This window comes from Mytilus californianus, unplaced genomic scaffold, assembly GCF_021869535.1.
Source record: "Mytilus californianus isolate M0D057914Y unplaced genomic scaffold, xbMytCali1.0.p SCAF_28, whole genome shotgun sequence".
Taxonomy (NCBI): Eukaryota; Metazoa; Mollusca; class Bivalvia; order Mytilida; family Mytilidae; genus Mytilus; species Mytilus californianus.
Genome location: NW_026262677.1, coordinates 1,824,007 through 1,841,058, shown reverse-complemented (window position 1 = coordinate 1,841,058; position 17,052 = coordinate 1,824,007).

The following is a 17,052-nucleotide window of genomic DNA, read 5'->3' as shown; positions in this document are numbered from 1 at the left end:
ATTATATTCATATACAGCTTTCAGTACCTTACTCTAAACTGATATGTTAATATATTCATCAAGCATACAATGTAAGTTAGAAAGAACAATTTCTTATTAACATTTTTTTTTTCATTTTCGAAAGACCGAAACATTTTAATTCCGTTGTACCTGTCATTTTGTATTGTATTAAGGTTAAAAAGAAATATTTAGGATTGATAAATATTACCTAAGGTGTACTGCCATGTATATATTTTCTATCTATGTATATTATTATAATGACACGAAAGAACTTGGGCCTTTCTACATGTTCAATAAATTATGCTTTGAAATATATTATGTATAAACAAATTGTATCTGTGATATTTGAATTATGAATTTATCTGTGATATTAAATTATTATTTAATTCATGTTATTTTCTTTATTAAATGGTCAATGATTGTACTTACTCTATGTACAATTAAAAATGTTGAAGTCACTAGTATTGTCTCGAAAACAGTAAATGATCATCATGAACATGGATCAATAAAACAATAACTTATTTGAAATTGGTACATCATGAACAAGAACCTAGCCTACTACTATCATGACTTATTTCAAAACTTACGCATTGATGGGTTCATTGTCGTCAAAGGGACCAACATGCTCCATGTATGCATACATGCTGACTTGCAACACATGACGGTTTAAGCAGTTTGCAATAGAGATCTCATGCTCTGTGATGCAGTTTAAGTCATCTGGTTGCATTAAATAGCTTACAGCTGATATGTCTGAACAGCATACACATTCATCTGCTGTTGTCATGGAATGGCAGTTTCCACAATCACACCTATAACATGGAAAGAAAAAAACTTATTTATATGAAACCAGCAGTACACAAAAAACAATATAGAAAATGTTAAAACGCAAGAGTATGTTTCACAAATAAACTTTTGGCCAAGATTGATCATAAGCAGGTGCGGATCCTAACCCAGGATAAAAAGGGGGGGGGGGGGGGGGGGGGGGGGGCAACTATGTGTCCCCATTCAAATGAATTGATTGTGGAGGTATATATATCTTGAATTAAACTCTATAAAAAAAAACAATATATCATATAAATGTGGTAATGTCTAATGCATATATACATTGGTATTTTATGCTCATCAAATCTAATAATATAAAAATTGGCACTCATACCACATCTTCTTATATCTATATATATATAAAAGAGTATATATGGACACTATTTTCTTCCCATTGCCAAAATTTTATTACTATTGACAGAACGTCTAGTGACTGGTTTACCCCAAAACTTCTTCAGGTGTTTTGTTTATACAATATAACATGGATAATATTTTCTTCCCACTGCCCATTTATTATTTTTGACAGTTCGTAATGTCGTATATAAGGGAAGCTGTAACTGTATTTCAGAAGAAGAAAAACGTCGATGTATATAATTATAGTGCCTGTGCGTTGTTCCAGGGCAGAGCACAGGGGTACCCCTGTGGGCAGAGTGAAACAAACTATATTCGATGGATATATTAATCGTAAAAAATCAGAAATTTATATTTTCTTAATTGTTAAAAATGCATCTGCCATTAATAAAACACTAAAAGTGTTGGGTTTCAAATATATTTATCATACGAACCAATTTGTGTTTACAAGGCGATCGGCATTGCTTGAAAGATCGTCAATGTCGGACTCTTCGGATGACGAATTTATATCTTCTACTTGATTATTTTCAACAAGTAACGGCTCAAACTGATACGGTCGAATATCTAAAGTTTGAGAGTTGTCTTGAAAACTGCTGTCAACACCGTCCATTGTTTAATTATGCAGAAATGTGATCGACTTCGTCCATATTGAGACATTTTCTCAGCTTGGATCCACTGACGTCATCACGATCACGTGACCGGTATCTAATTAAAAATCAAAGATTACGACAAGCGCTGGATTATTTGACCATAAAAAGGCCGTTTAATGAGGTTTTGACAAGAAAAATTTATTAAAATATGTTTTTTGACCAATATTGATTAATTAATTAAAAAAAAAAAAAAAAAAAAAATGTGTCACGTCTTCTTTAATAATGAAAATAACATACGAACAATTCTTACACGTTTTTCAAACCTTTTACCAGTATATATAATGTGTTGGTGAAAAACTTATATTTTCATTCCTCGTTCATATTCAACTGACTTGCCGATTGCGCCCTGCAACCCACAGTCCGCTCCGGTATCACTGGGAAGGTGTAAAAGGCAATACAGATATACGAGATACAGCAATACAAGATACGAGAAACGAAATATAAGATACAATAAAATGTAATATTGTGTAGGCCCACACTAATCAATTTTCATTTAGACAGATAAACATGATAAAAATTTCGAACTTTAATTCCAATATCAAAAGACCAAATTGATTGATTGATTGTTGATTGCTTTAATGTCCAGCGGCAAATATTTCATGCATATTCAGGACGAGATATATTCAGAGGAAATACAACAGCGCCACTGGAAAATGCATCAGTTATGCGCCTCCATCCATATAAAGGACTCGTTTTTTTTAACCAAGATACAGGAACGATAGAATCATAATATAATTATGATGGAACATCAGATGAAATGAAAGATTTTTTTCGTCTGGCAACTAATTATAACCACTTATTGAAGTTCACCTATGAAATCGCAAACGATAAAGTGTCGTTCTTAAATGTTGATGTAATTAAAGGTCAAAGCTTTACAACACATGGGATTCTTGACCTTGAAATACATTTTAAAGAAAGAAAATCTTTTCTCTATCTGCATGAGATTAGCTGTCACTCACATCATGTATTCCGAGGATTTATTAAATGTGAAGCAATACGGCAGATAAGAAACTCAAGTGACCATGACAAATTACCACACAGTCTAATTTCAAAGCGAAATTATTAGGAGTTATGATATCATCGAAAAATATGATACCATTACTGATGCTTTATCAATTGACCGTATTGAAATATTACAGCACAAAACTTTGAAGGAAAAAGAAATAACCCATATATACGTAAAATGAAAAAAAAACTTATCATGAAACACTGGCATTTATTGCAGTTTGACGAAGAATGTGTACGAGTGTTCAATGTGGAACCAATAATTGCCTATAGCAAACATATGTAGGGGACATGCTTACTAGATTAAAGTTAAAGACTATAACATAAATTGACAGTTGGACCCCTGATGATGACAGATCTGTCATTTCTATTGATGAGGAAATAAAATGTAAATATATCAATAAATACATGAATATTTTTTATACTTTATTATATTTCGGTAATGCATCTTAAGATGACCATCCCAAGCTTTAACTGCCGAAACACTAAAATAGTGTCGGGTCCTATCAGGCAATATGGGATTCATGGTTGCATAGGTGTTTTACTATAACAAAATGAAATAAATTTTAGTATATTTCACAGATACTTTGTTTCATGTATCTTGTATCTTGTATTGCTGTATCTCGTACCTCTGTAACAAAACTATTTTTGAAATACCAAATTTATTACTTTAATTCTAAATTTTCATCCCTTTATATGATACTCTTTTCCTGTATTGTTATGAATTACAGTTTATGACCAAACTCAGTGAAGATCCTTCTAAATTCCATTTAATAAAACTTACCGTTGCCTTGATGATATTTTTGCTTTAGATAATAAAGAATTCCCTTATTATACTGCTGAAATTTACCCAAGGGGACTTGATTTAAATGAACTAATATAAACAGCAATAATTTTCCTTTTTTTTAGATTATAGCATTTTAGTTTCACACGAGAAAATCAAAGCAAAAGTTCGTGACAAAATTACGATTATGTGCCCTGTTCACGGTAGGTGAAGCGTCTGGCTGGGATCGATTTATAGTGTGAATTGATCGGATTTGTCGACTGTGATCAGGTTTTTTCAAGTGTGATAAGGTTTTTGCATGTGAATATGATGTAAAATGTTAACAAACATACTTCTTTTCTGGTAAGTTCTCGTAAGTTATACACGTTAAATATATATCCTTAGAATGTTCTTATTGAATATTCAACAAGTTACTTTCTTAAAAAAAAAGAAATGCAATCGTGAACCAAAATGCCGGTTTGGTATAAAAGATCAGATAATTGTTATATAAATTTGCATGATTTTACCACGTTTTTTTATAAGATGTAGAAAAACTGACTTGGATTCTTAATGCAACTGCTGTTCAATGTTGGGCTTAATTTTCTTGTTAAAGAAATCATTTCTCTCTCTCTCTCTCTCTCTCTCTCTCTCTCTCTCTCTCTCTCTCTCTCTCTCTCTCTCTCTCCTATCCCTCTCTTCCGATATATAACATTACATGATAAATAGGGGGCAACCATATATTCCATTCTGAGGTGTTGTTTTGGGAAATTAGTGGTAGCTTCCTGGCTAAAGTTTACATGTAAATGTGAAAACAGTCTTTGTTTTGAAGAAGTTTAATTAAAAAAAAAAATCATGATTATTTGTTTTTGTAGCCAGTTTGAAAATAGCTCAAAACCCTAAACTATTTTCTTATTTGTTAATCCCGAACTAAAACCGTGTTTGAAAACCAACTACACTGGTTTATATGGTTTGGTCATTGGCTATCATATTCAAGAAATGGTTTTTATTTATTTATACCCAAGGCAACAAACTTAAATCAGGCTTTTAGAGTAGAAACAGTTTAAAACATCAACTTTATACTGAAATCAGTTGGTTCAAACAAGTCTCACTTTTTTATTTCATAACTTGTCCTTTTTGTAAATAAGCCAAAATATAATTAGTTTGTTGATTTGCTGTTTTTATACGGTTGTGTGACAAACGGAGGAAAGCAGGAATAACAGTGCCAATATCAGTATAGCTCATGTCCAGTACGCAATTTAAAAATCCTGTTGTTCGTTAAATACGGATATTGATTTTAAGAAAAATAATTTGTTACTAAGTTGTGCTACTTTTTGCTTATAATTACATTACATATGAAAATAAGTAGATGTGGTATGATTGCCAATGAGACAACTATCCACCAAAGTTCAAATGAAGTGGATGTAAGTAATTATCGGCAACAATACGGCCTTCAATAATGAAAAAAGCCATACCGTATGGTCAGCTATAAAAGGCTCCGACATGAACAATATGAAACCATTCAATTGAGAAAACAAACGGCATAATTTATAACAAAATAATTTACGAAAAACAAATATGACAGACATGAACTAACGACAACCATTGAACTACAGGCTCCTGGCTTTAGACAGGCACATAGAAAATGTGGTGGGGTTAAACATGTTTGTTAGCACTCAGCCCTCCCATTTTCCGCTTCCGCGCTTCATACAAAATGTGCTTCGGTCAACACTTTTGCACCCCAATAAAATTACAAAAAGAAGCATTCATTTCTTACATGAATACAACCGGTTTTGTACCGCCTAACTTGTAAAAATATCGGCCTGTTTTATTAGACCATCTAAATTCGCTTATGAATACAAATTGCCTCAACTCCTTGAAAACAAATCGATGGGAGCGTCACATACCACAAAGAATATCACTCAGTGTGTCTATTAATCGTTTTATATCTCCCCGAAATGACAAAAGTAAAACAATTCATACGAGGAAACTAACTGCCTTATGTCATCGAGTTTGTCTTTTATCATTGCTTTTGTTTCCTAAATAATATTTTGATAAAAATGTAGAGCCTTAACAACTAAAAATAGAAATTCATTATCTTATCTCTGACTTAATCTATTACCACTTAGTCTCTATAAAAGATATTCCTTTTTTAATCTCTTTTATCTTTAATTTGACTCTGTATTAGTATACTATCATTGCTATTGCATATGCATAATATCCGACATCACAGACATATCACACCCAAACATTTAGTAATATCATACCGCTAAAAAAATGTATAACTTATATATAAATAAAATGTTTCGTCGTAGCATCTTATATCTGCATTTTACATATTTCAACGATTTAAAGGTTCAGTTTGTTTTTCATCAATTAATTTTCCATTTAATTTAATTTGTATTTTGATAACTACAAAGGATATTGTGTTCCAATAGTTTACCAATTAAAGTAATGGACTTCTAATAGTAATTCCAATTTTGCTGTTTTGATTCAACTAGACGGTCTAAAGAGCCTGTGTCGCTCACCTAGGTTTATGTGCATATTCAAGATAGTACACTCTCTGACATTGTAGACAAGAATAGAATTCATGACAAAAATTACCAGACTCAAGCTGGCAGCCTTTTTTAGCTGCCAATGAAGATAGCAGCCAATTTTAGCAGCCAATGAAGATAGTAGCCACTTTTTATTCCAGCAGCCAATTTGTATGATATGTCTAAAAATAAAAAAAAACTGTATAATACTCAAATGTTCCAACAATCTCAAAATCTTTGTTAAGTATAAAAGCACCTCCTCTGACAGCGGAATTCGATATTTTAACGTCTTGTTGTGATTCTCAAAAGATGACAATCCGTTTAATATACCAATAATGCCAGCCACCACTTTTTTCGGAGGACACTGTTTGTTTAATAAAACTCTTTTTTAATTCCTTATCATTAGGAGATACAGAAACAATGTAGGAATAGAAAATTACAATAAAACTAAGTACAACTACCACTGTTAATAATTGATTTAAGTAAGTTGTGAATTGTGTTAAATGTATATATATTTCCACTGAACTGAATAAGAAATATGCAATGTACGACAGAAAAACTACATACAGGCTTTCCATATACTCGGCATCATCAAATATCAAATATGTCAGTTCAAACCAATTTTAAAATCTATTTTTCTATACATGAAATGAAAATATTTCGATATATTTGTGATTCTTTTATGAGTGAACCTCCTTAGTTTTGGAAGTGTCTGTAGGCCATTCGATAACCTCGGAATTAAGGTTCTCGGAACGTCTCGAAAATGTTCGATCATTTATACAGGTAATTATCTATGTCCCTATCGGTTTGTGTTAACAAAAATTCCGGATAAAAGGTCATTTAATATGGAGTCAAAACACTTGAGGTAGGTAGTTTGACATCCGAATTCAACTATTAGATTAATATATGTGATGACGCAATTGCGTATTCTTATCCAGAGTATAAGTGCGTATGCTTTCTATTTACTATTTCTTGCGCGAAAATACCACGTGCATGCATGAATATTAATTTCACTCGGGAATTCGAATTTTCGCTTTTCTTATCTAAATTCAGGACACGGCAGTAAGAGCTTGACATGTGACTTTCAAGCACGGTCATCATTACTTACGGTATTCTGACCTCTAGCTGTTTCTCTTTTGTTTTCTTTTTTGAGTCACTGTCCTATGATAAGCTTTGACATTTTCGAAATGCTAAGGATTTTCTACCCACGAAATAGATTACTTAACTTTGTACTTTACTTGGCCTTTTTAACTTTTTTATTTCGAGCGTCACTGATGATTCTATGTAGACATAACTTGCGTCTGGCGTACAACATTTTAATCCTGGTATCTTTTTATATATCTACATATCTTTTTATATAAGTTAGTTCTTTTGAGAGTATGTTCAGGTATTCATAAAACTTCTGAAAATAAGATATTCTTCAAAACCAAGTTTTCCTGTAGAATATTTGGATTGATTTAAGTAAAATCAGGAAATCCTTAGAATTTGAGATGTTTTATGAGACCATAATAAGTCTCTAAAGAAGGGGTCCCAATGAAGCTGGTGTGTTACTCTCAAGAAAAATACACGAAACCTTCTTATACGTTGCATGCCACAGGGTTTCCCTTTACATGGAAATTGGACTTAAAATTTATCTATACAACATCTACCATGAGTACAGACAACTTCAATAACGAGTTGAGAATAATTGAAGGCGTCCAGGAAACAAAATATAAAGATATGATAGATAAAATAAATGCATCCAGATTATAAAGCAAACTGAGTGCTTAAATTTATATTGCGATTGGTTTGTGCAATTTGCATTTGACATCCGGTTTGTAGAAACTAGGATTTTCAAAAAGGTTATGGAAAAATGATGTACACTACCAAGTAATAAATAAAATAGTCGAGCCTTAAAATGTATATTCAAATAGTAGCTGTATATATTCACATTTCTATTCACAACTATCCAACATTGTTTTCAACTGACTTGTGCAAGAATCTACACACAATTACATATTTTTAATAAAGGTGTGTTAACATCATCATTATCTTATTCTATTCACAGTCAATTATTTCAATTCAAAAGCAAACAAAAATTCAGCAACAATTTGTGTTGACCAGTCAGAGGTCTTGGGTTCACTTATTGCTTTTTTTTTTAAAGAAAGCAACTTGTTATTTTAATGTGAACAAGTATTTTCTATGAATGCTAGTCAATTTGTTCCAAGTCTTATTCGTTCCAAGCCAATTCGTCCCAAATTTGGTCAATTCCTCCCAAGTCAATGGTCAATTCGTTCCAACTGATTTTATTCATTATTACTGGGATTAAACAATTTGTTCCTACTTTTTTTAATGTTTATGTCCCTATATATCAAAGTTTTTGTATCCATCAATACACGAGGGTTAGGATGGGGTTCCTTCATTTCTGTATTCTTTAAATTTTAGACTAATTTTCTCTATTTCTTAATTATTTTGACCATTATTCGCTATTCTTTAATTATTTTGACCATTATATTTTATCACCCCATTCTTCTCTATTCTTGAATATTTTGGTCCATTTTCTCTACTCTTTATTTGTTTGCCCTCTATTCTGCACCTTTTGCCCAATATTCTCTATTCTGTAAACCCAATCCAGAACCTCGTGTACAGTGCATGGCAAAAGGAATTTCACGTTAATTTGTTTGCTGTTCATTTCATTTATATACCTACATGGAGTTATTTTCTTTCAGAACGATAGGTCATTCTTTTGAAGAATCAACCCGGACGATACCAAGTTTCAATGAAATTTGCTTCAAGGCATAAAATAATGACCTGTAAAAGGTAATTATTTTCCTGATTTAAATGCAAACTTTAATTTACTTAAACATTTAATTCGTTTGATAGCTATCGTGTGTTGTTGCATATTAGGGGTTTACTTTTTAATTTTCCATATTTCGTAGGTTTCAGACAGAAACAATCCTTTCCTCCGGTTAGATGTTTACTTTTTAATTTTCCATATTTCGTAGGTTTCAGACAGAAACAATCCTTTCCTCCGGTTAGATGTTTACTTTTTAATTTTCCATATTTCGTAGGTTTCAGACAGAAACAATCCTTTCCTCCGGTTATTGGACTGAAATTCCAACAATCGTCGTTGACGCACATTCAAGTTAACGTTCGAAACAAATAATGTGAAGTTTTGTTAATTTATCGCTACAAGCTACAATAATTGACATTATGTGAGATGAATTTAATAAGGCAAAACTTTTCATAACACTTTAAAACTAGCAAGATTTAACCCATTCTTATGTAGGATTTAAAAAATCTTATTTATTCACATTGTATTGGAAATCATACTTTGACATATGGATATTCGTTATTCGTGTTACATGTACATGTATCACGATTTCGTGCTCCAATCTTGGCCAGTTTTTTTTTTAAACTTTCTATACCTTTTACTCTATCAAATGATCAATGACCCAATATCCTTATTTTCTATAGAATAACACCCGCGTACTTTAAAATGGGGAGGGGATATAATATTTAATCCTGATTCTGAATTCTATATAAAAAGAAAGTTGTATTGCCAGACAAAAGAGATAAAATAATTACTATGAATTGTTCGATTAAAAAAATGCTGAAAAAATAATCTGCTTTCCGCAATAAAAATGTCAAGAAAATAAAAATTAAAAAAAAAAAAAAAAAAAAAACAAGGCATCCCTCTTTCAATAAATTACTTACTAAGTGAATCGAATTTTCATACACCGTAACAATTCATTTGTGTCTTGCTTCATGCAGTTACAGTAATATTTCTATTGAAAATGGACAATGATTTCTAAAATTTATATATCGAGATAAATTTGTGAGTTTTATTACACATTATAAATGAGCCGTATGGCGTATTAAAACCAGAACACATCAGAAAAGAATATCCCACTTGGTCGGTAAAATAGGAGGGAAATATTACAAATCTTTGCAGAAAATATTATTTGTTGACGGTATATAAGTCAGATACATGTAATGCATATTTTAAGGTTTTTCTTGTCGTATAACACACCTCGAGGTGTCAGGATTGTCCAAAGAAGGACCTCCCTACGGTAGGTCTTTCATTTGACCAATCCAGTACCACTCGGTGTGTTATACTTCAAGAAAAACCTTAACATATGCATTATCTATAACATAAAACTATGTTTTCAATAATATAAAAATAAGGAGATATGGTGTGGTATGATTGCCAATGAGACAACTATCCACCAAAGTTCAAATGAAGTGGGTGTAAGCAATTATAGGCAACCGTAAAAGAAAGCATTTGTAGTTGGATTTCAACCCAAAAAAAATGTGTTGGAAAAACACTGAATTGTGTGAAGTATATTTGTTTATTCAATAATACCAGAGACATATAATACTTTATTCAGATTTTCGAACATAAACAAGTCTGAAGGTGTTCCTAAACGATGCGCTTATGTCTCCTCTGCAACACCTATATAGTCGTTGCTCGTCACAATCTCTATAAATTGGTTCAAAATTAACTTAAACTGCCCTACCCCCCTAATCTCATTTTGTCAATTTTAGTTTTTTTAGCCGTACTTCAGATTTTTGAACATAAACCACTCTGGGGTTTTTTCTAAACGTTGCGCAAATGTCTCTTTTACAACACATATGTAGTCGATACCCGTCACAATCTCTATAAATTGATCCAGAAATTAAATCAAATTGCCCTACTCCCCAATTTCATTTTGTCAATTTCATTTTTTTTTTAACACTAACTTCAGATTTTCGAAAATAAACCACTCTGAAGTTTTTCCTAAACGATGCGCAAATGTCTCCTCTACAACACCTATATAGTGGTTGCCCGTCACAATCTCTATAAATTGGTCCAAAATTAACTTAAACTGCACTACCCCTCTAATCTCATTTTGTCAATTTCAGTTTGTTTTAAACCCTAACTTCAGATTTTCGAACATAAACCATTCTGGAGGTTTTCATAAACGAAGTGCAAATGTCTCCTATACAACACCTATATAGTGGTTGCCCGTCACAATCTCTTAAAATTGGTCCAAAATTAACTTATACTGCCCTACCCACTAATCATATTTTGTCAATTTCAATTCTTTTAGCCTAACTTCAGATTTTCGAACATTAAACCACTCTGGAGATTTTTCTAAACGTTGCGCCAAAGTCTCCTCTTCAACAAATATGAAGTCGTTGCCCGTCACAATCTTTATAAATTGGTCCAAAATTAACCTAAACTGCCCTACCACCTAATCTAATTTTGTCAATTTTAGTTTTTTTCAGCCTAACTTAAGATTTTCGAATATAAACCACTCTGAAGTTTTTCCTTAACGATGCGATGTCTCCTCTACAACACCTTTATAGCTGATGCCCTTCATAATCTCTATGATTTGGTCCAAAATTAACTTATTCTGCCCTACCCCCTAATTTAATTTTGTCAATTTTAGTTTTTCTAGCCTAACTTCAGATTTTCGAACATAAACTATTCTGTAGTTTTTCCTAAACGTTGCGCGAATGTCTCTTCTACAACACATATATAGTCGTTGTCCGTCCCAATCTCTATAAATTGGTCCAAAATTAACTTAAACTGCCGTATCCCACTAATTTCATTTTGTCAATTTTAGTTTTTTTAGCCTAATTTTAGATTTTGGAACATAAACAATTCTTGAGTTTTTCCTAAACAATACACTAATGTCTCCCCTACATCACCTATATAGTCGTTGCCCGTCACAATCTCTATAAATTGGTCCGAAATAAACTAATATATACATATACATAATTGTTCGCTAGGTTTGAAAAATTGTTCGCTAGTTCGAAAAATACGTGATCGTCTTTTGTGAAATTGTGGTTTTTAGTTAAATCTCATAATTGTTCGCTACAATTGTTCGCTAGCTTGAGTCAAGTGCCAAAGTAGGGCGTCCGTTTGGTTTTGTGGGATGTATCAAGTTCGCAGCAACATCCCATCAGAATGGGGACGTAAAATCTGATGCCTCGTATAAAGATAATGCCAAGCTCTTTGCACGTTAAGAACCCTTGCAACATCTCTGTTAGTGGTCATAGGTGGTCTGTTGCAAGATTTAATTTCTGTCCTTATCCATTATACCCTCATTGTCCCGTGGTAGTCCAAAAACCCGACGTTAATCCCGGACTGCCCCTATCACAGGACGGACCTATTGTTTTATTGTTTATTTGTTCTCGTCCTGAAGATGCATGGAATATTTGGCTATGGACGTTAAGCAACCAATAATTAATAAATTCATATCTGTACAATAAGTAACTTTGAGTCATAAAGGGATGAAATTGCGACTTGAAAAGTAACGGAATATATGTTAGTCTGTAAAGTGATTTTAGAGTCAGGGGAAATGTATTGAATTAAAATCGGTATGATTGTTATATTTTAACTTAATATATAAAATCAGGTTTTACAAATATCAATGACTATACAGTGTTTTTTATTTTTATTTTGCCAGATGTATATTAAAACTGTTGAAATATATATTAATGTTTAAACAACTATTGATTTTTTTCTAATTTTGATTTGTAAATATTCTGCCATCAAACTTATAAAAACAACATGGATACTTAGTTGTCTCAACAAAGGAAAACCAAAATCCTAAAGATTTAAAGTACAACTTTCGATTATAGTTCTAGCCAGAAACTATCCTTATGGGTGAAAAGAGAGGGTTAACGTCATATAACAATGAAAAAAGACACCGAATATACATGTACCAAACGGGCAGTCAAAAACCAAAAGTTAACTAGCATATATTCATCAAGTCTGAGAAGATCTAGTCATGCTTGATTATTTCTTAGGTATATTAAGTCTCTCCTCTACAATCTACCACAATGCATTGGTGCATCGCTTCTGTATTCAATGTCTCCATTGACTTTGATTTTTGCAAAAGATCAGATCCCTTACACATCCACAGTACTAGTCTGAAATTTTAACCGGTTTATTGTCATATTACTTAGCTGACATTTATTGAATGATATGACTTCGTCTACGGAGAAAAGATATAAAAAAAAAGTGTGAGTAAAGAAAAAAATCAAGGAGAGATCAACATAAATTACTATACTTACATGAACTCAATTTTTATCTCTTCAGTTATGTTAATGTGATTCCTAAAGTTCACTGCCGCGTGTATTCCTGTCTTATTTTTTGTAAAGGGGCATTATCTGTCAAATTCATGTTCACCGATTTGACTTAAATTCTCATATTTGATTTATAACATACTAAAAAGTATATCCAAATTATAAAAAGTCTGAAATAAAGAATTTACAATGCATGGGCTCGATAATATGTAAGAGCATTTCGTGTGTATTTCATTCCAGACGCCATCTAATTAACTATCGAGCTGACCTTTAAAAAATGCCCACGGTTATATAACCTAATATAAACATGAATGTTGATATAAATAGATAGCGAACTCGTGCGATCAGATATTTTTGGTCTGTTTGATTTTATAATATAGGTTAAAAATATGAGTTAATCATCGTTTTTCTTGCATAAGAATGAGTTATTGTGGATCGAATCAGTCAATCAAATGGTTTACCCTTGTTTCACTTTCAATGTTTATATTGTTTTCCTTTTAATTACTGAACACGCCTAATTCATGTGTTCATTCAAAAATACAGAACTCCGAGGAAAATTCAAAAAGGAAAGTCCCTAATCAAATGGCAAAATCAAAAGCTCAAACACATCAAACGAATGTATCAACTGTCATATTCCTTTCTAGGTACGGAAGAGGGGCGAAAGATACAAGAGGGACATTCAAACTCATAGATCGAAAATAAACCGACAACGCCATGGCAAACAAAAAAAAAGACAAACAGACAAACAACAGTACACAAGACACAACATAAAAAAACTAAAGACTAAGCAACACGAACCCCACCAAAAACAAGGGGTGATCTCAGGTGCTCTGGAAGGGTAAGCAGATCCTGCTCCACATGTGGCACCCGTCGTGTTACTCATGTTATTACAAACCCGTTCAATAGTCTAATTCGGTAGGTCACATTCGTGAAAAGGGAACGGAATTGTAGTTACGACATAAGGAGCATATCCGATATCATCTGTGAAACGGATATTCCTTAACGGTCAACCAACTCGTGATGGCGTCCGTAAAATTTACGAAGGGATGATTTCAACTTCACCATTTGGAACTCTTGGTTTAATAGCTTCTTTGTGAGCAGCAACCCTATATCAAGGAAATCATGATAGGAAATACAAGCCCGGGAATACAGGCGTTTTCTTATGTAGAAAATGGTGGATTAAACCTGGTTTTGGTGCTAGCTAACCCTCTCACTTTTATGGCAGTCACATCAAATACCATTAATATTATATTGACAACGATGTGTAAGCAAAATTAACAGATATAATTGATTAAAATGTCAAAAATAGGGGTACAGCAGTCACCATTGTGTTATTATCTTAATATAAAGCTAACGTATTAGAAAATAATTTTCCAGCTGAATTTCCTTTTTTTTCTTTTCCTGCAAGAAAGCCATTTATCTTGGCATTTTCTTTTTATTCAAAACTCTGCGTGTTATTTAGACGCAACGATGCGCAACGCGATTTTAGAATATCGACATGTCATAATGTTTCAATCGATCACTTTCTACCATTTAGATAGAAATATTCAAATGTACTGTACCTTTCGAAACTCAATTACATACAAACAGTAAAGTGTAACATCCCTATTACAAATAAAAATTCTTACCAAAAACCAAAACAATGTCACAGCTGGATATAACCAATCAAAGACTTTTCAGATAAGCTGCATTTTGGCAATGCAAAATGTGACAGTGATAAATGTTTTTGTTTCTCTTCGTTTAACCTTATTTTGATAACAAAGGTCATGCTTTTATTACTAAAGGTAATTCTTTTCCAGCAAAAATTATTTAAAATAGTCTTAATGTCATGATTATATTGTTCCAGTAATTCCCTTTCCTACTTCTACCGCAACTTAGACTCATAATAAGTTAATGAACATTTAATTACTGACAACAGCACAAATGGAATCTCCTACTGTACAAGTGCAAGTTTCAATGTCTTTTGTTTAGTTGTTTTCTTTGTTTTTGTTTTTGTTGTTTTGTTTTTGTTGTTTTGTTTCTTTTTGTTTTTTGTTTGTATGGTTTTTCATTTTTTTTTGCTCTGCCAGAGTGTTTCGTCACAGTGTTGGAAAATCTACAAAGAAAGAAATAACATCATTTCTTTTGTTTCCTTCTCAAAGACCAAAAGAAAATTCATATCGCAAAGATCTTCAATTTTCAATTACATTATAACATTCCCCAATAACCCATTTTAGTTGGTGCTTGTATCACGTCATACACTTGAGATCATAGATACTACCGAAACTAACGTTTGACCTGATATATTGATCCTTTCATCGATGTTGACACAGATTGAAGACCTCAAACTAGATTCTATAACAAACATAATGAGGTCAAAGTTCAAACTGTCAAATTTGCATTTCTTAGCTGTTGCAAATTCTCTGCCCTTTGTGTTTGTCATCTCTGTTTCAACTCACTACCGACATGATTTCGCGGTCTTAAGCTTAAGTTACAAGAATCTTAGTCTTCTTTGTTGTTTAACCGATGGTTACATTAAGACTAAGTGTAGATTCGCATGGTGGATGATAAATCAGAGCACCGTTGCGCTTTATGAGTTCATTTTTATCCCGTAAGACAAGAAAAAATGTATGAATAAATGACATTGACGAAATTATTCTAAACGGTCAACCAAATCACTACAGCGTCGGTAAAGATATTCAATATCACCATTGACAACGCCATGGCTGAAAAATACAAAGACAAACAATAATAAACAAGACACAAGATAGAAAACTAAAACCTAAGCAACACGACCCACACAAAATAACTGGGGGTGATCTCAGGTGTTCCGGAAGGGTAAGCAGATCCTGCTCCACATGTGGCACATGTGGCAAACGTAACACGACAGTGTATACTAGTTTATCAATAATTTATAACTCTGAAACCATGTTTATATTTATTTATTGAATGACTCTGTATTAAATTTAGTGAATGTACAAATTGATCAATTTTTCAACCGGAAAGAACAGCAAACATATTTCCAATAACGTTAACTTCCTAAAACACTTTATTGCTATGATATGTTTCCTGATTAGGCTAACATTAAACCTCAAATATTATCATACTAGCATAATGTGTTATAAAAATATCATTGCCATGATTATATTCGTAAGTCTAATGTTGATAATAAATGAAGTGGAATCTTCACTAAAAGGAAAATGTTCCGAATATGACAGGTAAACTATGATTACATAAGAACAATGAATGAATATAGAAGAAAAATCACCTTATTTACTTACATGTGAAAAGATATAAATGTTTTCGGGACATATTTCCCCTTAAATAACAATTAATATGATATAACGTCTTTGCGTTTCATTTCTCGACTGAGGTAATGGGATATTTGTGTTTTGTATAATAAAACCAAGTTAAATTACAAATAGGAGAATTCGTTTGTTAGCGTATAGTACCCATTGATATCTTTTAGAATCTTTGTTACTAGAATTACAACAAGGTCAAAAGCTGAGACAGTTAAACTTTTAAAGCTTTCGAGAGCTATATATACAACTAAAACAGACCAGCATAAACCATACCATGCATAATGTACAGGCACCGTTAAAAGTCCTAAAACAGTATATTTGGAATTGCGTTTTCAGCAAGAATAACAATACAGAGAAAAGACATTAACAATTTACGCGGCATTATTTTTTGTCACTAAATTCGTTATTATTTTCTAATTTTCAACGATTTTAACTTAACCCAAATGGTTGTTATGGTATAAAGGAGAATTGTGGTGTTCAAGTCAATGAGACAGCTCCCAACAACCTGTAAAAGAAAGGCGGGCGACACCAAAGGGATATTCGAATATATGGCATCTAGAGGTCTGAATACAATTTTTAATTATATACAG